At 37.2% G+C, this 26405-nt stretch overlaps 2 long non-coding RNA genes across 3 annotated transcripts in view; one reads left to right on the forward strand and one right to left on the reverse strand.

Moving 5' to 3' along the window:
• Nucleotides 1–7807, reverse strand: part of LOC131507524 (uncharacterized) — a 101119-nt gene extending 93312 nt beyond the window's left edge. For both annotated transcript variants that reach the window (XR_009259539.1, XR_009259540.1), the window contains exon 1: nucleotides 7246–7807. This is a non-coding gene — a long non-coding RNA (uncharacterized LOC131507524). The remainder of the gene's footprint in view (nucleotides 1–7245) is intronic.
• Nucleotides 7799–26405, forward strand: part of LOC131507525 (uncharacterized) — a 76009-nt gene continuing 57402 nt past the window's right edge. The window contains exon 1 of the long non-coding RNA XR_009259541.1: nucleotides 7799–7921. This is a non-coding gene — a long non-coding RNA (uncharacterized LOC131507525). The remainder of the gene's footprint in view (nucleotides 7922–26405) is intronic.

Here is a 26405-nt window from a genome sequence, read left to right on the forward strand (position 1 = left end):
CTTCCCCAAACCTTGGTCATCTCTACTCTCCTCTTTGCTTCAATGAGTTTGACTATTTTAGATTCCTGATAGAAGTGGGATCATGTAGTATCTGTCTATGTTTGGTTTATTACACTTAGCATAATGCCTTCCAAGTCCATCTACATTGTAGCAAATGACAGGATTTCCTTCTTTTGCAAGGATGACTAATATTCTATCATATGTCTACACACATTATCTACATGTTTTCATTACCCATTCATCCATCAATTAACATTTCGGTTGTTTCCACATCTTGACTACTGTGAATAATTCTTCAATGAACATGAAAGTACAAATATCTCTATGAGATCCCAATTTCAATTCTTTTGTATAAGTATTCAGAACTGGGACTTCTGGATCACATGGTAGTTCTATTTTTAATTTTGAGGAACGTCCATATTATCTTTCATAATGACTACACCATTTTGCAGTCATATCAACAGTGTATGAAGGTTCCCTTTTCTCCACATTCTCCTCAAAGCTTATTATATATGACTCATCTTCTTAATAATAGCCATATTAACAGGTGTGAGGTGATATCTTCCAATGGTTTTGACTTGCATTTCCCTCATCATTAGTGATGTGGAGCACCTTTCCATATACTTGTTGGAATTTTGTATGTCTTCTTTGGAGAAATGTCTATAAAAGTCCTTTGCTCATTTTTAATTTGAGTTTTTGGGTTTTTTTGATAGTGAGTTATAAAAGTTCCCTATATATTTTGGATATTAACCCCATATCAGATATATGATTTGCGAATAGTTTTCTCATTCCATAGTTTGCCTTACATTTGTTGATTATTTCCTTTGCTGCGCAGCAGCCTTTCAGCTTGATCTAGTCTCATTTGTCTGTCTGTGTTTTTCTTACCTGTGCTTTTGGTGTCACATTCAAGAATTCACTGGCAAGGCCAATATCAAGAATTATTTTTCCAGTATGTTTTCTTTTAGTTCTATGGTTTCAATTCTTTGTCTTAAGTGATGCTGCCTCAAAAATAAGTTTGGAAGTGTTCCCTCTGTATATTTTTGGAAGCTTTTAAAAAAAGAATTGTTATTATTATTTTTAAATGTTTGGTAGAATTCACCTTGATTTTTATTTGTTGGGAGGTTTTCCATTAATGATTCTATCTCCTTGATTATAACTGCAATGTTCAAGCTTTCTTCTTGGTTCAGTCTTGGTGAATTGTGTTTCTAGGAACTTATCCAATTCATATAGGTTGTCCAATTTGTTGATATATAATAACCCTTTATGATGTTTTCAAAATTTCTGTGGCATGAGTTGTAATGTCTCCCTTTTCATTTCTGGTTTTATTTATTTGAGACTTCACTCTTTTTTTTTAGTAAGTTTAAGTATTTTTTAAAAATTTTATCCTTAAAAAATGACATCAATTTTGCTTTTCTATTTTTATTTTTAATTTATTTCTGCTCTAAATCTTAAAATTTCGTTCCTTCTGCTAACTTTGAGCTTCATTTTTTTTTTCCTGTTTGTTGAGGTTGTTGACTTGAGAGCTTTCTCTCTTTTGTGAGGTCATTATCTATTGCTATAAACTCACCCCTTACTACTTTTGCTGCATCCTATACGTTTTGGTATGCTGTGTTTTTGTTTTAATTTTTCTCAAGGTACTTCCTTTTATTTTTAATATTTTTTAACATTTATTTATTTTTGAGAGACATAGAGAGACAGAGCATGAGCAGGGGAGGGGGAGAGAGAGGGGGAGACACAGGATCCAAGCAGGCTCCAGACTGAGATGTCAGCACAGAGTCCAACGTGGGGCTTGAATCCACGAACTGAGAGATTATGCCCTGAGCCAAAGTTGGACACTTAACTGACTAAGCCACCCTGGTGCCCCTCTCAAGGTACTTTCTAATTTCTTCCTTGATTTTTTCTTGAACCAAAAAGTTGTTAAAAATATGTTGTTTAATTTTAATGTGTTTGTGAATACCTGTCTTCCTCACAATTATTTATATCTTGTTTCATTCCATTATGTGTAGTTCACTGAGCCTCTTTAAGAGAATTGTTTTGAATTCTTCTTTGGGCCTTCATAGATCCCCATCTCTTTAAGATCAGTGGCTAGAGATTTATTAGCTTCCTTTGGAGGTGTCATGTTTTCCTGTTTCTTCCTAATCCTTGCATTCTTGCCTTATTTCTGCACATTTGAAGATCTCTTCCAGTCTGACAGGCTGGCTTTGGCAAAGGAAAGATTTCACCAGTCAGCTGTTGGATGAGGTTACAGAGAGGACATAAGTACCCATTGACCTATGACCTAGACCCCAGCAATCAGAGGCTCCTCGCCCTTTCCCCATCCTTGGAATGTGCATTCCCCTTGCCTTCCCATAATGACACAGCCTTGAGATGACAATGTGCTGTTGTGACCATCTGGATGGTATATGTGACAGATCCCACTGAAGGCCTTTATATAAACTTTTAAGATTCTGTTGAAGAGCAGTGGAGATCTACTCATCTTGTGACTGCCCAAGACACACCTCATAAGTAATTTCCCTTGCTTATTAAAATTGCCACCTATCAATCTGGAATGGCCTGCCTCTTTCCTCATTCTCTCTAGTCTTCATGTGCAAGGTCAGCCTCAGATTTCACCTGGGAAGCTGCTGAGGGAGCTCACTAACACTAGGCTAGCTAGTAGAAGACCAGATAAATAGGTCTTAGGAAAAACAAAACAAAACAAAACAAACATTTATGGGGGAAATCCTGAGTTGGCCATTGACCTTTATGTGTGGAGGGGTGATCCATATGTTAGATACTTGTGTATCATGTTAGTATGGGGATGCTCCCAAGTCAGTGGCTGGTTTGATGCATATTGGACTGAAGCAAAGAGGGGAACAAATAGCTGACACAGTGTTCTGGCCCCTGCTGTGGTCAGTTTGGCCACTGATGTCCAATTAGAGGCTGAAGTTCAAATTAGAAATTTGAAAGAAGAGCTGACTTAGAGTAGAACATGTGGCTCTCCACTACTCTGCTAGCTTTGGGTCTAGTAGATAAGGTGGGAGAATAGAATTATAATATAAATTGGAGACCTTAGCATGCTGTTTTGCAAAGGTAGGAGGGTGCAAGTTGCCTTGGATTAAGTTCCAAGCGCTTTGACAAAGCCCGATTAGAACCCTAAGAGGTGGAATCCCTGGGGGATTTAGGAGAGCAAAGAGAAGGATGTTGTGATAATTGACAGTGAAATAGATGAAATTTCATGGGACCATGCCATCCAACTCCTAATACAAAGGAAAGTAGGGGCGCCTGGGTGGCTCGGTTGGAGGTCCAACTTCAGTTCAGGTCATGATCTCACAGTTCGTGGATTCGAGCCCTGCGCCAGGCTCTGTGCTGACAGCTCGGAGCCTGGAGCCTGCTTGGGACTCTGTGTCTCTCTCTCTTTCTCTCTCTCTCTCTCTGCCCCTCCCCTACTTATGCTCTATCTCTGTCTCAAAAATAAACTTTAAAAAAAAAAAAAAAAAAGGAAAGCAAAACCACCACAACAACAATGCCACCCAGTGGGGCAGGCCCTAAATCAGGAAATGTTCATGATGAGCTTACTCCTGCTGAGCTTACTGATAATAGATGCCAAATTCCAGTAAAAGGCCAGGGAAAGTATCCAGACATGGTTAGAGGGTTAGTGCAGCTATGGGATGTGGAAGAGCAATGGTACTTCTTTGACCAGGCAGGAACATCACCACACTCTCTGTCCTCTGGCAGTACCCACACTGCATTTGGGGGGTTCAAGATACTCATTCCCTTATAGTTTGCATTATTCTAGCCTTCAGGGAGGTTGAGTCCAATGAAAGGGTTCTCCCTGGGCATGTAGGACCCTGGAAATCTATAGAGAATGTACAAAAATTCTTAGGGAGTTGGGAATGAGACAGACCATCTATGCCCTGATGTTTCAAGGCCCTGATTAGGTCACATTCACTGTAGAAATGAAAGTGAGACACTACAGTCCACACCCATCACATAGTATGGAATCGATATCCCGAGCCAGTCATGGGCAAGCATACATAATGTTGGGAAATCCATGATTCATCTGGGGTAATTTCACAAATCCTAGGAATGGGTACAGGCTATTGGAAAGACCCAACACAGAGAGGGAACTTGAAAAGCGAAAAGGCTATTCCAATCATGTGTAAAGGGTCCAATAAAAGTCACGTAGAAGCACATGTGGCTTGACCTCACTGTTGCCATGACCCCACCTACAAAGATAGACCAGTATCACAACACTATGCTGGGTGGCCTGTGTAAAGCCTTAAAACCTTAACACCAGTTAAGACCTTTCTCACCTGCCCCTACCCTCTCTGATGCCCCTCCTGTTTCAGCAAAGACCTCAGGAATACAGTCCTACTCAGGGTAGGTGCCTCCCATGCCCTGACTATATAATTTAAGCCAAAACTGCCTGCAGGAGAGGGCCACTGGAGGTGACCAGACATCAGGTTGAGCTCAATATTCACTGGTTCCCCAGAAATAAACAAAAGATGATGACTCTAGTTGATACTAGCCCTCAAAAGTTTTCCGGCTCCCTCAGTGCCACCAATGGTTATACAGGACAAATAGTTATGGTCAAGAAGGTCTTTTTGACATTGCTAACTGGGCATTCTTTTCCATGAGAATATGAGATTTTTATCTCTCCAATACCAAGAAACATACTTAACACTGATATCCTATAAAGTCATGCTCTACAAACTTCGATTGGTACATTCCACAAGTGCTGGGGGAAACACTAATGAGAAGCTGCCAAACCTGCCTCCCCCAAGGAAGAGTGGTAACTGTCACACAATATAAATTGCCCAGGGGCACAATGAAATAGGAGAAATATCCAAGAGCTGCACCAGCTGGGTATTGTTCACTCTGCCCATATTGTTTCCAACAGCCCAGTTTGGCTGGTAAAAAAGTCACATGGCTCATGATGGATGATATCTATCAAGAACTGAACAGCGTGTTATCTCCCATCTATGAAGCTGTGCCTGACATTGCCACCATCTTAGATACCTTGACCACAGTCCTAGAAATGTACCATACTCTGCTAGATTTAGTCAATACTTTTTTTTAAAATATATCCCTGGCTGCTAAGTCACAAGATCAATTTACCTTGATGTGGGAGGAGCATCATGGATCTTTCAAGTGCTTCCTCTGGGTTACCTGCATAAACCCACAGTATGTAATGGGATAGTAACTCATGACCTGCCCCTGTTCTCCTTCCACACATTAGTAAAATGGGCTCATTACATTGATGATATAATGATAACATGTGAAGACTTGCTTCTGCTACAGGACACTCTACAGACTTTGCTGGGACATCTGCAAGGGAGATGACAGGCAGTGAACCCCCAGAAAATTCAAGGTTTAGGTACTGCCATAAAGTTTTTGGGAGTTGTTTGGTTAGGTAAGAAATGTGTTGTTCCAGACGCCATAATTGATTAGGTGTAAGCCTACCCAGAAACTATAATTGATTAGGCGCAAGCCTAAGAGTATGAAAGAGGTGCAAGTTGTTGTAGGGTTTGGGGGTTTTAGAGGACTTCTATTGCCTATCTAGCATTGTGCCTTTATCACTTATATTGCTGAATAAATAAAGGGCAAGTGTGGGGCTGGGGATCAGAGCAGCAAGTCACCTTTGAGCAGTCAAAAATACTGGTGAAGTAGATTAAAGCTCTGGCCATCTCCTAAGCAGGGCTATCATTTCAGTTAGATGTGTCTGTGACTGTGGAAGTAATGGTGCTGGACACAGTGGCAGAGACAAAGTGAGCCATGACTCACCCTCACTTTGACTAAGTGGCATGCCTATTTGCAACAGAGGAGTATCCTGTCTTCCAAACCACTGGCTCTAGAAATGTAGATGCTACTAGGCCCTGCAGAGTGGGTAGATACTCCAAATGCCCCCACCCCTATTCTGTGGTGGCCATTGTGTCCTGCAGAGAGGGACTGGGGGAAATTCCCATCGATGCCTGGAATACAGATGAATATGGTCAGGACAATCTGCCCACAAGGACTGTAGTCACTATTCACCTCAACACTGACACCATCTGAATGGAAACAATTAAGAACCACAGAAGCTAGTGACCTGAACTAAGAAAAGTTTGGCTGGAGGTGCTTGGGTGTCTCAGTCAGTTAAGTGTCCAATTCTTGATCTCCGCTCAGGTCTTGATCTCAGGGTTGGCAGTTCAAGCCCTGCATTGGGCTCTGCACTGGGCTTAGCTTCCACTTGGGTGGTTGAACCATTGCACTCTGGGTTTACCCAGGGCACAAAGGGGAATCTGCCTCATGGTAACCATTGCCAACCTCCCTCTCCTCAATGGCAGATGAGCACATCCTGTGTTCCACTGGTACAGTCATCCAGGACACCACCTTTATCCCCTCCATTGGCATGGAGAATGTTATAGCATACATAGAAGCCCTTACTACATTCGCCAAGCAAGGGTTGAATGACAGCTGATAAAGCCAGTCTCTCCTGAACACTGGAAATGTGTCTAAGAAGACAAGCTGTCCTCCAAAATAGGAGGGCCTTGGACATTATCACTACCTTGCAAGGAGGCAACTGTGTTGTCATTCAAAGAGAATGTTGTGTGTTCACATCCATGAGTCAGCTAATGTATTATCTTTATTAAATCACATTAGTCAATAATTGAATGCCCTGAATGATCCAACTCTCAGCCTAGGGGACTTAATAAAGCAGTGGATTAGATCTTTGAGCTCCTGGGGAAAAAAATGTTACTTATTTTGGGCATCATTATTTTAACCTGTGTTTTCTCTTGCATATGCCTGTACTGTCGCTGTAGCATCTGCTTCCAATACAGCCAGAAAGCTGCCAAACAAGCAACTTCTATGCCAGTGAAAGCCCTTGCTGACCTCTCAGGGCACATTGTGGAAGGGGAATGAGGTGTGTGTAAGATTTTAAGAGCTCCTCAAGAGGGGTGGATTGTTGGAGGACATTATCAAGAGGACATGACCAACATTTGACCCACAGGCTGGACCCAGGAAATTGGAAGCTCTACACCCCTTCCCTTGTCCTTGGAACATGCATTCCACTTGCTTTAGCCATACTAGACGCTGTTTCAAAGAAATATCATTGAGATAGTAAGGTGCTGTTGAGACCCTCTACACTGTATACCTGATTGAACCCAGTGAAGGCCTCTATATAAACTTAAAATTCTGGTAGGCTGGGGTAGAGATCTACTTATCTTGCAAATGCCTAACAAGCCTCCCAAGTAAGTTTCCTTGCTTATTAGAATTGCCACCTACCAATCTGGAGTGGTCTGCCTCTTTCTTCAGTCTCTTCTTGTCCTCCATGTATGGGGCCAATTTCAGATTTCACCTGGAAACTCCTGAGGGTGCAAGCCAACATCAGCCAGCCAACAATTCTGGGCACATCAGTTGGTGGTGTCCATAGTGAGCCAGTTCCCTCTCTTGGAATCCATTCTGGAGGGGGCTGGGGCTGCCTGGTGGGTTCTGAGTTTCAGCAGGACCAGCTGACCCGTCTTTGCCCGGTGGGTGATTTGTTGCCAGGGTCTGCAATTGGATAAGGATCAGGGTTGGGGTCTCAGGGTCCACAATTGGGCAGGATACACTGCCACGGCCCTGCAGTTCGGCAGGGCTGTCTTGCTGAGCTCTGAGTTCTGGTGAGGACACCGCCAGTAAATCGCTGAGGTCACCTGAATCGGCTGGCTGGGCTCGATTGTCGGGCAAAACCGCTAACTGGACTCTGTAAAGCGACGGTTCCCCGCGGGGCTTTCTGCGTGGGCGTGGCCAGGAGCAGGGCTTTACGTCGACGTTGACGTGAGTGGCGCGCAGGGTTCTGGAAGACACTTGCAGGGCTTCGCGGTGAAGGCGGCCTCCAGACAAGCTCCAGCATTGGGCGAAAGCTGTTGATGAGGCTCTTCAGGGGGATGAGACTGCCAGTGGTGCCGCGCACAGACTGGTAGGTGGGTTTCTGATTGCCAGGTGACTGGCAGGGTCTGCCGTGGAGAAGAGCTCCAGGTGTGGGTTCCGCTGCGGGAGGCCCTGAGGATGAGGCAGGAGAGCTCCAGGTGTGGGTTCCGCTGCGGGAGGCCCTGAGGATGAGGCAGAGCAAGCTTGGCGACAGGCTCCTCATCTGTGTGTGGCATTGGGAAAGTTGTGTGATAGAGCAAACCCTTTTGCTCTGTGGTTGGCCCGAAAGGCGAGGGGCCAGCATCACTGAGATTCCAAGGACTGGTCACAGAAAACCCTGACCCGTTTTCCTCATTCCTCGCTGTCCCCAGATGGTCTAAACGTGCCGGACCCCACGTTGTTCACACTTGAATCAGAAGTGGGCTTCTCTGTCAGTGTCGGAGAAGCCCATGGAGTTGGACTCCCTCTAGGTCTCTCCCTCACAGGAGGAAATGTGGGCGGGGACTTTCTCAGCGCTGTGCTAATGCACTTCCGGGAGGGGTGTGGCGGTAAAATGGCACTGCTTTTCTTACCCTTGTAATGCAGTGTTTGTCAGGTCTTTTGTTTGTCTTGTTTGGCAGGTGAACTATAACGTTTCCGCCTGTGTTCCAGAAGTCTCCCAAAGCCTCATGGGTAGTTGCTTGATGGGAGTTTCTGTGGGAGGGACTAGAGCAAGGCACCTCTCCTTCCACCATTTTGCCAAGTTAATTTCAGTTTCTTTTTATCCTTGTGATTGCATCTTGTTTTAATGGTAAATTGACGCGGGACGAAGTTGTATGCTTGTTATAAGAATGCTGTGAAGGCTCACATACGAGTTGTGTGTTTCCATAATGTCATGTTTATTCAGTCATAAAGCAAGGTTAACAATGCAGGTTCAGGATCCCGAAATCAGCGATATTTCACCACACGTTTAATTTGGCTTCTCACACCTCCCGCAAAGCGAGGCACAAGACAAGTCACACAAATAAGCTAGAAAGGGAGGTGGGTAGGAAGTTAAGGAGCTAAACTAGAAGTCAGTCTGCAGGTGCACAGTTGAAATAAGGCCTGGGTCTGGGGTCCGGGTGATCTCTCTCGGCATTTACTGCTTGCAACATTCAAGCAGTGAAGGATCTCTGTTCTTTTCAGAGATGAGGCAGAGTCTTCAGAGGCAGCTGCCTTTTTGAAGTAGACAGACTTAGAAGGGTCAGTGTGTGAGGAGTCTGACAGTTTGCTGCGCAAATCCTCTCTTTTAAAGGATTTAATCAGTCTTGGGCCTTTTCAGACCTCCTGTGTTTCTGCTGGTTAACAGTTAAGACTGTGTCATCATCTGGTGTCGATCTTGGGGATATCTGGTAGTTGCAATGCCCGTTATTCTTGCATCATTGCTTGACACAGGTCCCTGCTTGACATGAGTGACTCCATCTTGCTCTCTGTAATGTTTCTGGTTCCTAGTCATTTTATGTTACTCACAGGGACTTGGTAAGCCTGGATTTTTCAGATACAACACTGTTGGTATTTAAGGCTACAATATTGTTTGTTGCGGGGTTTGCCATGTGCACATTATGATGTTTAGTACCCTCATGATACCAGAGGCATATATACAAAATATATAAAATACAATATATATATATATATATATATATATATATATATATAATACAAAAATATAGTTGTAGGGGAAATTCAAATGCAGTGTTTTTAAAAGAATTTTTATATGTAATTTCGTATGCTTTTGTCAGGAAAATCACACACTTGAAAAATTGAATAGTAATCTAGTGGTACCACTGTAAAGAAATATATGTAATTATATTTATACGGAGAGTCTCACCTAATTTTTTAAAGAAGTTTCAGTGTTTGCTTTTTACAGGTAAAATGCATAAGGAATCATTACTGGAATTCTAAACTCCAGTGTGTTCTTCATAAATAGCCCAGTGATCTTTTCACAACCTAAATCACATTATACGATAGCACCATCAGCCCACATTTCCCCACCCTACCCCAACCACTAGCTTTATGTTCTGGGAGTTTTCCATTCAGAGTAAACTCTATGGTTCCTGCTCTGACACATAATAGTCTGAGGCAGCCTATTATGCCAGTCAAATCCCATGATGCTCCACCACCTGTGCCCTAGTAGCCAATGTCAGCCAGGACTGTTTCTCATTCAACAAATATACCAAACCCTTTCCAGGATTAAGGCCATTGAACAGGCTATGCTCTTATGGAGCTGTGGCTCTAAATCATCCTGGACGGCTCACCTTAGATATCATCTCAATTAAGCCTTCTGTGATAACTTTGAATGCCCGCCTCACACCATTCTCTGTAACGGCTTTTGGTAACTTTCTTCCACCCGAAGTTTACATTTGGTGTTTTTTGTACATTTGTCATTTATTTGGTTTTCAAACCATTGCCTCCTTTCCCACCCCATTTCAGAAGACAGATTATATCTATTCTGTCATATACATGGAATATAGAATAGCTAGGCATGTATTGACTTTTATAAATGTTTGTCAGGTGCATTTTAAAAATTCAGTGTTTGGGGCGCCTGGGTGGCGCAGTCGGTTAAGCGTCCGACTTCAGCCAGGTCACGATCTCGCGGTCCGTGAGTTCGAGCCCCGCGTCAGGCTCTGGGTTGATGGCTCGGAGCCTGGAGCCTGTTTCCGATTCTGTGTTTCCCTCTCTCTCTGCCCCTCCCCCGTTCATGCTCTGTCTCTCTCTGTCCCAAAAATAAAAAAAATAAAAAATGTTGAAAAAAAAAAAATTAAAAATTCAGTGTTTGGGTGCCTGGGTGGCTCAGGTGGTTAAACATCTGACTTTGGCTCGGGTAATGATCTCACAGTATGTGTTGGACTCTGTTGACAGCACAGAGCCTGGAGCCTGCTTCGGATTCTGTGTCTCCCTCTTTTTCTGCCCCTCCCCACTCATTCTCTCTCTCTCTCTCTCTCTCTCTCTCTCTCTCTCTCTCTCAAAACTAAATAAACATTAAAAAAAATTTTTTTTAATGCAGTGTTGAGAGATGATGTCTCCTAAATATCATTATCTCTGTATGTTAACTAATTAATTATGTGATTTAGTTACAACTTAATAAATCATTTAAAAGTTTATAAAAGAATGCTGTGTGTTCAGTTTAAGTACTTTTTTTTTTTTTTTTTTTTTTTAAATTAGGCAACAGCTAGGGCACCTGGGTGGCTCAATTGCGTAAGCGTCTGACTTGTGATTTCAATTCAGGTCATGATCTCACGATTTGTGAGATTGAGCCCTGTGTTGGGTTCTGAGCTGACAGTGCAGAGCCTGCTTGGGGTTCTTTCTCTCTCTCTCTCTGCTCTTCTCCACTCACACACTCTCTCTGTCTCTCAAAATAAATACATAATTTAAATAAAATTAGGCAATAATTACATAAGGAGAAATGTATGTCTTTTTGCTTTTTTTTGCAGAGTGATGTTTAAGCCATTTAAATGAGATTTTAAGAGACTTCACAGTATTAAAACCAAGATTTTTTTTCTTTTTTAACTGAGAAACTATATTAAATGAAGTATCAATATACAATAATCTATTAAAATAGGACTGTGAAATAACTATAAAAACTTGCTATGGTAACTCTGAACAATTTTGAAGAAGCAATAAAAACCCTTTAGCTTACTTTTGATTGAAATAGGTGGGAAATGCAGAAAATTGAATGAAGTGTAGATTTTCTTATCTGTACATTGGAAATGAGAATTTCTATGAATATAAAACTAAGTAAAATACAAATACATTTTTTATTTGGTGTAGAAATGTATTTCATTGACAACTTCATACTTGAAACATTATTTCTTTTAGAAGCATTTATTTTTCTTTTTTTTTTTTCTGAGCAAATACTGAATACTATTGGAATAAAACAAACATTCACAGAGCAACCTGAATAAAATCATCTATTCTTTGAAATGTTACTTTATTTATTCAAGCAAATCTTCCTTGCCTTCTCTTATAATTGGGAGTTTACTCTTATATTTCCTGTATTTCGTAGTATAACAAAGGTACTTTCCCTTAGTGTGTGATATTTGCATGAATATACTTTATACTGGCACCAAAATTCTGACTTTAATTATGAAATAAAAGCCTCAAAATCTCTATGTTTTGATGTATAAAATTAATTGGAAACTCTTTTTGTTTTGTTTTGCTTTTAAGCTGTATACTAAAAACACGAACAGCAAAAGAGTGACTGTGCCCATAAAGACAAATGACTTATAAACTATTTTTATATTTAACTCCAATATGTCCTGAAACTCAAAAGAATTAATATACATTAAGCTATGATTCTTATATTAAACTCTAACTAGGTCCTCCTCTCCACAGATTCTGACTGATAAATTGTATTAATATGGTCAGTAGTCTTCTTTCTAGTTTTTACTTATTATTATTTTAATTTTTTTCTGCCTTCTTCTATATGTATCAAGGCTATTCTTTTCAGTCTTTACTTGTTCAGTAATTCCACATTTAATATATTGAAGGCATTTGCATATAAATTGCAATAAATCTGTTCCTAACCATCTTTCTTTATCTAGTATCCTAAGGCAGCTGGTTATCTCACTGGCAATATTCTTATCAAGCCATTAAACCAATCACTGTGGGCATGATCCTCTGTTTTACCTTAGATTTTTTTCACTGTCCTGTATCTGATTTAATAGGGACCATTCTTCTAACTTCTTATACATATAGTATCCATACTAGTTGATTTACAAAACTATCTCAATTTAATTATCATCTGATTCTATCATTGGTCATTATTGGCCTATATTCATTAACATATTTTAGATTGAAAGTGAAATAATTCTAACTTAAAATACCTTAAAAAAAAGTAAGGACATTACTTTTACCCAGGAGTTTAGGTATGGCTGAAACTAAATGCTTAAGAGATCTCTGATACCAGTTCATCTCTTCATCTCTTAGACATATTCCAGCTAATTGCTGGACATGATGTCCTTATATTACATCCTACAAGTTTTTTAGGTTTACTCTTATCTAAAAGTTGTGGCACACATTCTAGAGGAGTTGTCTGCTTGGTCTAGCTTGACATGCAAGCCTAATTATGTGTTAAGGAGAGACCATTTTATAAGCAAAAGATGATCAGAGTTCTAGAAATACAAAATTGTATGTTTATTACATATTTCTTTTTCTCTATCATTTCTTTATTTTTTAAGCATTTACTTAAGAATATGAAATATAAACCTTTATGAAACAAGAAATGTCATTTTGTTAAAACAGTGTATTTCATTTTTGCAAAACACTACCTGTATATCAGGATACATTACATTTAAACTCTAGTTAATATTTTTAAGGGAAATTTTCACACGTGGAAAAATGTATTCTGGTATAATGAACCGTCAAGGAGTCATTACCTAGATTCTGTTTATTAACTCAAAATTGTTTGTGTTTTATCTATAGATCCTATCAAGCACCCCACCAACCCACCCCAGTGGATTATTTTTAAGCCAGTTTTAGATATTATATGATTTCATCCACATATATCTCAGTATTAACCAGTGGAGGTTTCTCTAATTTGGATCCTTATATTTTTGACATCACTAAAATTGTCTATTATTGTTTCATTTGCATTGTTGTTTGCACAATATCCCAGGCACATCTTGTACCTTTTCTACCAGACCTGTAATCAGTTTTTTTCCCCAAGTACCATGGAGATTCTTTAGGGATTTGTATACTTTAAAATACCATTTTGACTTTTTATACCATTTTATAGTATTTATCCCTTTAACCATTCAAGTTTAGGATATCATTCCTGCCTTTCGAATTTTTTTTTTATAAATTTATTTCTTAGTCTTTTTTAATATTTAAAAAAATGATTGTGTATTTATTTATTTATTTATTTATTTATTTTGAGAGCAAGAGTGGACAGAGCATGAGTGGGGGAGGGGAAGAGAGAGAGGGAGACACAGAATCTGAAGCAGGCTCCATGCTGTCAGCACACAGCACGATTTGGGGCTCAAACCCATGGACTGTGAGATCATGACCTGAGCTAAGCTCAGAGGCTTAACCAACTGAGCAACCCAGGTGCCCCTCTTAGTCTCTTTAAATGTTTGTATGTTTGTTTGTTTGTTTGTTTATTTATTTATTTATTGTGAGAGAGAGAGAGGGAGAGAGCACGTGACAGGGAGGGGACCAAAGGAGAGGGAATGAGAGAATCTCAAGCTCAATCCCACAAATGATGAGACCATGAACTGTGCTGAAACCAAGAGTCGGAGGCTTAACTATTGGGCCACCCAGGCACCCCTTGCCTTTGGAATTTTTATTTTCACTTCTTTGTCTAACTTACAAAAAAGGCTTCTATTCAAGAGGTTCATTCATTCATATATTCATTTAATATTTATCAAGTGCTAACCACATGCCAAGCAGGGTTCTAAGTGCTAAGAATTATGAACAATAGAGTAAAATTTTTGCTTTCATGGAGCTCTTTCTGGAGAATGATTGATTTGACTTGAATATACTTTGGAGTTCTTCCTTTAAATGCTATCTTGTTAAAAGGAGTATTTGTGTTCTCCTTTCCATAGGCCTATAACCCCTGTCTCTGGTCTATTAGTTGGTATCATATTTAAGAATAATTATTGTTGCTTTCATAAGTTCTTCAACACATTAGATGTCTGTTACACTTGCTATTATTGGAATAGTTTGTTTTCCCAGTATCTTTTTCTTCATCTGTCTTTATTATTCTGTATATTAATTCCATGCTGTTCATTATTTGCTATATTTCCATAAGAGAATAGACCATTATAAATTAATTGAGGATAAAAAATAACTTTTTTTTAAAGAATCTAGGCTAATTTTTTATTCCTTTGGAGCCAGAAACAATCATCCTTGTCTTGGGAAATTTATGGAAAGGTACTGAATTATTGTCACTATTCAAAAAGGTATTGACTTAGAGCACTGTTGTGTCAGATATACAAATAAATATAAACAAAGAAATTTACAGTTATATTTTACAGATTAAGTGAATTTAGATAAAAGATTTTAATATTAAAATTTTAAAGTGCAAAGGTTTTATTATCATATTTATTTTATAATTGTATATTATATATTTTATATATTATGTGATTGTATATATGATAGTTATAGGAAATACAACATATATTATACATTTTATGCAGTTCATCTGGAGCATAATAAAATAGCTGGGGTAAATAATTAGTTCATGACTTTAAAGACTCTTAACATAAGTTGTACCATCAATACTAATTAAGTTAAAATCTTGGATTTTCTGTTTTACTTATGAGAATTTCACCTCTTAAGAATTGTAACATAACAGGAATTGTAACATAACAATTTTTTGTAGGAATTTAGTTTCCTAATCAACATATAATTTAAATTCAATTTATTGGCCAAATGACAGTGTATCAGTTGTCATGATTTTATTTATATAGGTAAAACAGACATAGAAGATATTGATTTGTTTTCTACAACCAGTATTGTATTAGATCTAACAATAGATTAATTTCTTGGAGGTCAAGAGAAAGGCTGATTGATTGATGTTATAAAGTATTAGCCGAAGAGTTAGGTTTGGCCTAATTAAGTTCAGTAAATAGCATTTTGTTTTGATATTTAATTAAACATATACTATATTAATTGCAAAAGTTACTTTTTCTAGATGTTTCCATTTTACTCTATGTTTTTTATTCAATAAAGAATAATAAACTTTTCCATTAAATATTCTTGCCAGTCAGAATGGAGACATAGTCTGTTCAGAAATGTCAGCTTTCTGAATATGTTTAGAACTAGCAACACAAGTTTTAAATACCTGTCATGGGCTGTGACAGCTTAAAGACTCCTTACTTCACGTTACAAAATAAAGTTGGAAATTAACTTGCACATTTTGTGGTAGGTTGAATAAGTCACAAATAACAATGTTCTTCCTTTGGATAACAAAGGAGGGAATACAAGCACGGTAATTAAATTGATGATTTCTGTTTTCATCTTTGTTGGGGAAAAGAAAAAAGACAAAGAATACACTTCATAGTAGATTGTTAGCAATTCATGAATTCTTCAGCACTTACTTTAATGTGAATTTGGTATTTATGGGGTCAGCTATAATGGCACTTTTAAAGTACACTGGTGTTTTACTGCAACGGTGAATAGATTTTAAAACCAGGGGAAAAAACTCAGCATAATGTCCCCTCTTATAGTTAGTATTAAAATATGCTTAACCGGGTTCTCCTATGTTTTTGCCAAATATAGGAAATCTATAATTACACAATTACGTTTTCAAATACCTAATAGTATCAAAAGAGTGTAGTAGGAAATAGTAGAAAAATAAGAGGTAGATTTAGCCTTCTGGAAATTTTCCTTTTTTATTTGGATTTTTGAAATCAAGTTGTCTGTCACAACAACTAGGGTAGAGTCTATAGATAACCTGATAAGGTTGTTTTATTTATTTGTTTAAAATCTCCAAACAATAAGCATTTATTATGATGCTCAGAGGTCTATTGGGAAAGCTCCTCTTTAAGCTGTGGGTCTGCTAGTTGACTGGATTGGTTCTGCTCCATGTGTCTCTTGTTCTTTTGGGATCAAGTGGGCTACCTTCTCATAATGGCAGAAACACAGGGAGACAAGGCCCACGTCCTTGTTTAACTATGCTAGTGCACATCAAGCCTTTGCATGAGTCATCTCTGCTGCCATACTGCTGATTAAAGCAAGTCACTGTCTGAGCCCAAAGTCAAAGTGTGGGGAAATATACTTTAAGGAGCCAAGCAGATTATATTGCCAAATTCAACATCAACGGAGCAGAAAAATATAATCTTTCCATGGCATGTGTATGAGTGGGTTGGAAGCAATGGGAATTGAATATTTACTGAACAGTCCTCTACTTGATACAGCCTCCAGGAGGAATGAAAAAAAAAAATTTGCAAGTAGGATATTGGGAATGATGGTTGGATGAATCGATTCTACCTCTATACAGTATATCATTTTTTTGTGTGTGTCAGTGCCTATGCTGCATCCTGAAAAATGACACTCAAACCCTCCAGGGGTTATAGCCAAGGTTTTCGTATGCCAGTGTTGTGTGACTCTGGAATGATACAACATTTCAGTGTTGTTTCAGGTTGTGTACCTCTGGATGATGTGGTGTATGGGAAAAATTGTGGATCCCAGGGTCATGTGCTATTCAGAACACATCCTTCAGCATATGGGTCCCTTGGTTAGAAGCTATGTTCCAAAAGATTCTACATCAGTAAACAAGTCAAAATTTTGCTGAGTATACATTACCTGACTCTTCTGTTTCCAATTATGTAAAATTTATTTGGAATATAATAATTTTCATTGATGTATTAAGTTGAAAAGATAATATACATAATATATATAACTAGCGGTACATTTCTATAGACATTTTTAGAGATGTTCAACATGTTGAAAATAAAACAGGCCCAAAATGGAGTCACTTATAATAAGTACCATGTCACCAAACTGAGATTTGACAGTTACAGCTTTCCTAGAAATGAAATTTTAAAACCTGTCAATCAGGAATCACCTGATCAACACTAGTTAGATGATCTGCCTAATGGATCCCTCCCATTGTCTAAAGGAAAGTAACTTTGCAATAACAAGCCTGCTTTTTTTGCCAGTATAACTTCCTTTTTCCTGCTTCCTTCTGTCTATAAAAGTCTCATTTTGTACAGCTGTTCTGAGCTTCTTTCTATTTGCTGTATTGAATCAGTTTTGCTCAAATAAACCCTTAATGTTTTTAATATGCCTCAGTTTATCTTTTAACAAACAATTGAAATATTTCAGTGCTCTAGTAAAATATTAGACTTTGAAAAAGCATTCATGCATGTCTGTTTCTTGTATCATATACTCAAACATATGTATTTAAAATTTTTTTTGATGTTTATTTATTTTTGAGAGAGAGAGAGAGAGAGAGCACAAGTGAGTGAGGAACAGAGAGAGAGGGAGACACAGAATCTGAAACGCTCCAGGCTCTGAGCTGTCAGCACAGAGCCCAACGTGGTGCTCGAACTCACAAACTGTGAGATCATGACCTGAGTCGAAGCCAGACGCTCAACCGACTAAGCCACCCAGGCACCCCCTCAAATATATGTATTTTAAAAAGAAAAATGTTATTTATAATGTTCCATACAGTTTAAATAATTGTAAAATACTTTGACATATTTTAATATTGATATTCTAAAATATTTATCTTTAAAAATAATGAAGATTTCTGGAGCTAATGCTCTTCAAAACTTTGGATTATAAATGTCAAAGTATCTACAAAGTTATTAAACTCATTAACAGAATAGAAATGTTTTATAGTTTATAGACATTGGAGGATATAAAATTCTGTGAGCCGATATCTTATGATACAGTATATTCTTATTTTAGGCCCTACTGGTAATTATAATCGTGATAATTATATTAGCTAACATATATAGATATTATGAAAATCATTTACCATGCATTTTTGTACTTAATTTTTACAAATGCCCTATGAGTTACATATTGTTTTAAATTTCAATTTTGTAAAGATGAAGCAAAGCCACTTCAATGCTTATTCACTAAAAGAAAGTTTGAAGGGGCGCCTGGGTGGCGCAGTCGGTTAAGCGTCCGACTTCAGCCAGGTCACGATCTCGCGGTCCGTGAGTTCGAGCCCCGCGTCAGGCTCTGGGCTGATGGCTCGGAGCCTGGAGCCTGTTTCCGATTCTGTGTCTCCCTCTCTCTCTGCCCCTCCCCCGTTCATGCTCTGTCTCTCTCTGTCCCAAAAATAAAATGTTGAAAAAAAAAAAAAAATTTAAAAAAAAAAATGCTGTTTTAAAAAAAAAAAAAAAAAAAAAAAAAAAAGTTTAAAAAAAAAAAAAAAAAGAAAGTTTGAAGTGAGCTAGAATCCACTTATAATATGCACTGATTTGGGGTGTAGCTAGCTGACTTTGTTTAGGAGTATGTGATTTGGAATATATATGTGAAATATATATATTGATATTCATTATATATGGTCATGCATTTCTCTACATGCCAGAGGACAGAATATTCAATTACATATGCATATATCCATGATAATCTTTGTGTATGTGTGTATATACTTGTGTGTATGTATGTATATATGTAGGCAAATACAGTGAAACCTTGGATTATGAGTAACTTCTTCTGCATGTGTTCTGCAAGACAAAACATTTCTAATAAATTTTAGCTTGATAAATGAGCAGTGTCTTGCAGTACGAGTAGTATGTGATGTGACGCTGAATGTCACATCACAACTGAGCCAATAATTCTTCTCTGTCTCTTGCTGTGGGATTGTAGGTGATCATCACTCATGCTCAGGTGCTCCATCTCAGTCCGCAGTGTTTCGCAGAAATCAGTGATTTTTTTGGAATGTTGGAAGGTGCTCACGACTGGCACTAGTGTATTTGTTGTCAATTCAGAACACCTACAGACACTCCTTTATTTTCCATACGAGAGTAAGCTTAGGTATGTTTTGCTTCATTCTAGGTCAGGCTGCCTGCAGATATAGACCTTTTCCTCTCCTGCCTTATTGCCAGTTACATTAAATACAGTATATGACAAGAGTTTATTAATACCATACTGTAGTCAACATCTGTGGAGCGTATACAATGGTCCCCATGCAGAAAAAAGTTGAAAAAAAAGGTGATAAGAAGGAGATGATTGCGGTGGAACTTAAGAAGGAAATCATCGAGAAACACGGGTATGCAAGTGGACAAAATTGCAAGATTTTATATCTTGGGAAACAGTGCAAAATTTTGTAGAAAAGCACCACAGGAATAATGCTGTAGCAGTGCAAGCGATCAATCAGTTTAATGACAATGCAGTGTCATACTTACATGAAATTCTCAAAAGGAGACAAACACAAGTGTCATTGGATAGGTTCCTTGTTAACATTGCACGAAAAGAAAAAGATTCCATTGAGCCAATAGAGAGTGTTTGCTTTGATATATAGGTGCTTGGATTACAAGCATGTTTCTAGAATGAATTATGCTCAGAAACCAAGGCTTTACTGTATGTACATGTGTATACAATATATGTGTGTGTATATACATATATATATATACACATATGTATATGTATACACATAATACATGTATCTCTATTATGTGTAGACATGTACACTACATTGTATCATGTTTTATATACTTGTTCACCTTTGTTTTCAATTATGTAACTGAAAAAAAGATGATTTAATAATTAGTCTGTGATATTAAAAAATTTATTTTCTGTACAGAATAAGTAAAAACTGTACCAGGAAGAGTAATGGATTGTATGTTAACTTAGTTTACAATTGTCTTTAAAAAGAAATGTCATGTGTAAATAGGGATTCTCCAATAGGCTAACCCTCAAAAGTTGGCCTATATTACTGTTTAATATATTTTCTTATGAGGACTGACACATGAGACAAAATCTGTGATGATTACTTACTGCTTGTTGACACATTCTTGCTTATGCATTCTAAATTCTTAGGAAAAATCCAAAACCCAGGAATAATATATACCTGGACAAACTTACAATGTTAATTTGCAAATTAAATCTATCTCATTTCATCACTACTGGATCAGAGACATGATGAGTTCAATAAGAATATTCTATTAACTTAAATAACTAAATTCTACACCTGAAACTAATATTACATTGTATGTTAACTAACTGGAATTTACATAAAAACTTAGAGAAGTAGCTTTTGGTTTACCTGAGTTGTGAAACAGAAACATAAATGCTGCATATTTTTAATTAATTTAAAAATCTGCATATTCACATATCAGTTATGATAAAACATTAAGCTTTCATTTTAAAATAATGAGGCTCCTTTTTTCATTATTTGTCCTCAATTATACTTTCAACTAATAACTAGAATCCTAAGCAATTATTTAAACTTCTTTTTAGGTTTAGAGTAGAACTTACTTCGTATTTGCTTTATTTACTTAGGTTGTAGAATTTTAGATTAATACAAATAGTAAAAATGTTTCTTTCATTCCAATCCACTTTTCTAAACTGGAGAGGAAATATTTTCAAAGAAAACATATGGAAAAAAAAGGTATCCAAACATGGAGTAACACTGCAGATTTTAAAAGTAAATATGAATATAGTTTTTGTTATAAATGATGATCCTTGGTTTCCACACATTTACTACTATAAATTATTCACATAGACGATGAACTTAACGCAGAGATTTCAAAGAGATTTTTATTTTTATTTATTTATTTTTTAAATATTTATTTATTTATTTCTGACAGAGAGAGAGCACAAGCACGAGCCGGGGAGGGGCAGAGAGAGAGAGAGAGAGAGAGAGAGAGAGAGAGAATCCAAAGCAGGCTGGCTCTGTGCTGAGAGCAGAGAGCCTTATATGGGGCTTGAACTCACAAGCTGTGAGATCATGACCTGAGCCTAAGTAGGATGCTTAACCAACTGAGCCACCCAGGCACCCCTCAAAGAGATTTTTATTTTTATTTTTTTTAACGTTTATTTATTTTTGAGATAGAGACAGAGCATGAATGGGGGAGGGTCAGAGAGAGGGAGACACAGAATCTGAAACAGGCTCCAGGCTCTGGAGCTGTCAGCACAGAGCCCGATGCGGGGCTTGAACTCACAGACCGTGAGATCATGACCTGAGCCGAAGTCGGCCGCTTAACCGACTGAGCCACCCAGGCGCCCCGAGATTTTTAAATTCGTTTTAGGCACAAATATGTTTAGGAGTTATAAATAATTTTTTTGTAGAATTTGATTTCCATTGTCTAAGGTTTCTGTGTCTACCCCCTTTTGAATCACCATCTCAAATTACAGCTATATTCCTCTCAACCTATGTTTCTAAGAGTGAATGCTTTGGAACCTAGTAATAAATAAAAATAACACTGCATCTATGTAGCATTTATTAGATCTTTACTGAATTCTAGGCATATTGATTCATATATCATCTAATTGAATCTTTATAACCACACTCTGAGGAATAGAATCGTATTCCTTATTTCACAGTGGAAGAAATAGAACCTCAGAAGTGTGTATAGCTTGCTTAAGGTACATTACCAAATGGAAGAACATGGTAAAAATGATCCAGGATTCTGAGTCCAAAGTCAGTACTCTCAGTACTCTTAGGCAGTTAATAAGGTATAATTTAGTATCCTGGTTGCCAGGATATAGAATAATTTTATCCAAAATGAGATGAGATGCGTGTGTGTGTGTGTGTGTGTGTGTGTTGTGTGACTGTAGACATAAAATATTAATTTGGAAAACATAAAGTTTCTCAAAATAATGATCCATGTTTTAGGAATGATGATATTAAATTCTAGAACTTAAAGTGTTTTGTTTTTCCCACTACCAAAATAGCTTCTATAAAAGAGTGGTCTGTATAATTTTAATTGTCCCCAAAAGTTTTAGATATAGTATATTAGAATTTCACAGTTGTGTAAAAAAATTCTTTGATAAATTACAAAAAAAACCATTATTAAATAAATTCACAAATGTTGATTGTTTGCCAAGAACTTTTCTAGTATGTGTGTATGCATATACATATATATATTCATTTAATTCTCATAAAAACTTTGACATAAATAATATGTTTTATAGTAATTTATTTGAATAAATTTAAATAAAAATCATCTGGAGATTTGAGGTAGGCTTATAGACAATTAAATTAATTAAATTTAAATGAAATTAAAAATGCTTAATGTTGGGGCGCCTGGGTGGCGCAGTCGGTTAAGCGTCTGACTTCAGCCAGGTCACGATCTCGCGGTCTGTGAGTTCGAGCCACGCGTCAGGCTCTGGGCTGATGGCTCGGAGCCTGGAGCCTGTTTCCGATTCTGTGTCTCCCTCTCTCTCTGTCCCTCCCCCGTTCATGCTCTGTCTCTCTCTGTCCCAAAAATAAATAAATAAACGTTGAAAAAAAAAATGCTTAATGTTGACTTAATCCATTTTCATATTTACTGTATCCTAGAACACTTAAACCTTGGGGAAGCAGTCGGATACTGCTTTCATGCTGTTTTTAATATAGCAGGGGAGAGAGTCCATCAGATACACTATAATTTCATATAGTGAACAAGTGAAGTAGATCAGGAAGTCTAATTGTAGAAAGAGAATAATTAAGATAACTATAATTATAGAAATCTCATATTTTAAGGTTGTCACTTTAAAAAAGGAATTTGAAGAGATTGTGGATTCTGCAGTAGGAAGGTTATGGGATGAAAAAGACATCAGTTTTTTTGAAGGACCTGGTGTGAGAGGAAGCAGCAGACATGGAACCAATGAAAAAATAACCAACTGAAATCCAGATGATTAGCAGAATGTTCAGTTGTTTAAAAACTCTAGAATGTAGATAGTTGTAATAACTCAGTGAAGGATATTAAAAAATAATTTTTTAAGTTTATTTATTTATTTTGAGAGAAAGAGAGGGAGGAGCAAAGAGAGAGGTAGAGAGAAAATCCCAAGCAGTTTCTGCGCTGTGAGCACAGAACCCAATGCGGAACTTGAACCATGAGATCATGGCCTGAGCCAAAATCAAGAGTTGGGCACTTAACTGACTGAGCCACCCAGGTGCCCCCAAAATAATTTTCAATCCCAGTTGGCCTTTGAACAACATGGAGGTTAGACATAGTGATGTCCCACACGCCTAAATTTTGATTCCTCAAAAATTTAACTACTGTTAGCCTACTGTTGACTGGGGGCCTTACAGATAAAGGCATAAACACATAATATTGATTAACACATATTTTGTATGTTATATTTATTATACACTGTATTCATATAGTAAAGGAAGCTAGAGAAAAGAAAATGTTATTAAGAAAATTATTAGAAAGTCAAAATACATTTACAGTATTGTACTGTTCAAAATCTACATATGAGTGGGCCCACACAGTTCAAATCTATGTTAATCTTTCTGCCTTTTGTTAAAATGTAAAGAACATTAAAATAGACCTATGAAATTTTAAAATTCAAATCCTAATTTGGATTAAAAAAATTTTAATGCCATTTGTTTTTCTGGAAAGTTATCTTTTAGGGAAACAGACTTACATTTAAAAGAACTGGCACATTAAAATTTTTCATGTCATAACTGTGAAAATATCCCCATAAATGAATAACATTTTGCATATACTAGATATTTAAATAACTCATATGATGACAATGGAAGAGAAACTTGTGGCACTAGAGATGCATTTTTAAAGTGATTTTCAAGTGTGCAAAAATGTAGTACCGCATTCTGAAAGGATGGAGGACAAATAAAATAGCCTTAATGATGTGTAAATACCTCTTTACCTGTTTGTTTCCAGACAGAATATTAAAGAAGGTATAATACCAGTCAGTATGATTTTTGTAAATTGGAGATTTTATTTCTTAATGGCAAGAATTCTTTGCTTTGGTATGTGCTGTTCTTTCACTGTTGTTTTTGATAAAGCTTTATTTTTTGTTTGTTTTCCTGTACAAATTCTCATTAGCACAGAAAATATTTGATGAATATGTTACACAGCATGACCTGTGTGGATAGAACATCTTCTCTAAAGCAGTGGAGCAGTAGGAGGTAATTAGAGCTCCCCAGGATATTTATTACTAATAATCTTCCATTGACATTTGAGGTTGATAGGCAGTATTTAAAGTTTTCCACTGTTGGCTTAGGCATGCAGCTTTCCAAACTCTACCTAGCACAACAGGTTCATCTAAGAATTGTGAAGATTCATTTTTTTCAGGTTTTGATAAGGTATGAAATCATCAAACCCCAATTTGTGTTTAATACAGTTTTCAGGTTTTGATAAGGTATGAAATCATCAAACCCCAATTTGTATTTAATATAGTTGTGAAGCTTCTTTTCTAAATAGTATCTTGCGGTCTGAGTATATGTATAATAAAATTTAAAACCATAATCACAATTAAATAAAATTTGGGATGCCTGGGTGACTCAGTCAGTTAAGTGTCCAACCCTTGATTTCAGCTCAGGTCATGATCTCATGGTTCATGAGTTCAAGTTCCGTATAGGGCTGTGTGCGGTCAGCACAGAGCCTGCTTGAGATCCTCTCTCTCCCTATTTCTCTGTTCTTTTCCTGATTGTGCTCTCACTCTCTCAAAATAAGTAAACTTAAAAATCAACTAAATAAAATTTCATTGCCATGTTGCATAAACATGTTTATAGAGAGCCTTCCAGTATTAAATAGTCTTAACTCAAAAGTTGCTGCTAAAATCAAATAATATCAGATCACAAAAGCATAGAGAATCCATTTATCAGATATTTTTTTTAATTGATAAAAGGAAGAGGGGCGCCTGGGTGGCTCAGTCGGTTAAGTGTCTGACTTCGGCTCAGGTCATGATCTCACGGTCTGTGGGTTCGAGCCCCGCGTCGGGCTCTGTGCTGACAGCTCAGAGCCTGGAGCCTGTTTCAGATTCTCTGTCTCCCTCTCTCTGACCCTCCCCCGTTCATGCTCTGTCTCTCTCTGTCTCAAAAATAAATAAAGATTAAAAAAAAATTTTAAAAAAATTGATAAAAGGAAGAAAACTAAATGCAAATGAAAACAAATTGAATGCAGGTTTTTGTGTATCTTGTGTGTGTGTGAAGAGAATAATGAAATGTATATAGAATGACTGAAGGAAGGGATGCCTGAAGCAAAAGTATATTCTTCTGTTAATTTTCCTGCTATATTTCAGATGCAAATATTGAAAAAAATATTTTCATAATATTTCTACCACATGTATCTCTTTTTCCAAATGGAGGTCAAGGTAAGCTCTGTTAAATATTGAACTAATGCGTTTTATTTAAAGATAGAAATAAATTTATTTTTCCTCAAATGTTATTATTTTTTAATGAAAGTCTTAATTTGATCAATTTTAATGGGATAAAAATGCTTTCTCTATTAGAACTTCCAAAGTGAATATATTACTGTCCTTTTACCTACTTTATTACTTTTAAAGTTCATATTCACAAGTAAATAATCTCTAACTTTACCTTTTGTTTCTATGAGAGCATAATTTTCTACTTGAGCCACTCAAATTTATTTTCTTTTTATTATTTTCAAAGAAATATTTTTGGAGATGTTATAATTTTATTAAGATTATTTTGTCACGCCTTTAACCTATGTTATTCCAGCAAGACTTTTTGCTGAAGGATATGAAGGCTAGGATGTACAAGCTTAGATACCCTTCCTTAAATTGATTTTCAACATATGCTTTTATGGGAAACCTAAAAAGGTCGTATTTCTTTTAAAAAATTTTTTTTTAATGTTTATTTATTTTTGAGAGAGAGAGACAGAGAGAGAGAGAGAGACAGAGAGAGAGAGAGAGAGAGAGAGAGAGAGGCAGGGGAAGAAAGAGGGAGACACAGAATCCAGAGCAGGCTCCAGGCTCTGAGCTGTCAGCACAGAGACTGGCACGGGGCTCGAACTCATGAACCGTGAGATCATGACATGAGCCAAAGATGGACGCTTAACTGACTGAGCCACCCAGGCGCCCCAAAAGGTTCATATTTCTGAGAATACCCTCATTTTTAATAAAAATGAAACCATTCAATTTAATGAATATAAGTGGATAGAGAACAGATAAATTGCATTAAGCTCTGTATTTATTAA

This window comes from Neofelis nebulosa, chromosome 3 (genome assembly GCF_028018385.1).
Source record: "Neofelis nebulosa isolate mNeoNeb1 chromosome 3, mNeoNeb1.pri, whole genome shotgun sequence".
In the NCBI taxonomy this organism is placed as follows: domain Eukaryota; kingdom Metazoa; phylum Chordata; class Mammalia; order Carnivora; family Felidae; genus Neofelis; species Neofelis nebulosa.